Raw genomic sequence first — 514 nt, forward strand, 5'->3', positions numbered from 1 at the left:
CCTCCAAGCAGGTCGAAGGGAAGGGGGGGGGGGGGAGAAAGGGAACCCAGCAGAAGCTTCTGCATGGCAGCGGGGCATTTTACAATATGTAACTCTATACAGGTTATACATATCATCCAATGCCCCTGTAATAAACTTCATGGAAAAACAATGAGGAACTTAAGAATGAGCACAATAGAACATAAAAATAATATAAAATTGAAAAGAACAAGTGCCTCGTTGGCTAAACACATTATTAAAAACAATCCTGGTCCCTCTGACTTAGGGGCTGTACAAAAATTAACTTGTCAAATCGAGATACTATTGCTGGGTTATAAGACTCCAGACCCTGGAGTCAGTTTGGTGTCGTGGTTAAGTGCGTGGACTCTAATCTGGGAGAACCTGGTTTGATTCCCCACGCCTCCACTTGCAGCTGCTGGATGACCTTGTGCAAGCCATAGTTCTGTCAGAGCTGTTCTCTCAAGAGCAGTTTTCTCAGAGCTCTCTCAGCCCCCCCCCCCACACCTCACACGGT

The 514-nt window shown here is 46.1% G+C and overlaps 1 protein-coding gene across 1 annotated transcript in view; it reads right to left on the reverse strand.

Moving 5' to 3' along the window:
- The window catches only part of LOC107108341 (UDP-glucuronosyltransferase 2A2-like), a 34,597-nt gene that overhangs the window by 11,365 nt on the left and 22,718 nt on the right, over positions 1–514 (reverse strand). The gene's annotated exons all lie outside the window — the stretch shown is intronic.

Source organism: Gekko japonicus, unplaced genomic scaffold, assembly GCF_001447785.1.
Source record: "Gekko japonicus isolate JY-2015 unplaced genomic scaffold, Gekko_japonicus_V1.1 scaffold2889, whole genome shotgun sequence".
Classification (NCBI taxonomy): Eukaryota; Metazoa; Chordata; class Lepidosauria; order Squamata; family Gekkonidae; genus Gekko; species Gekko japonicus.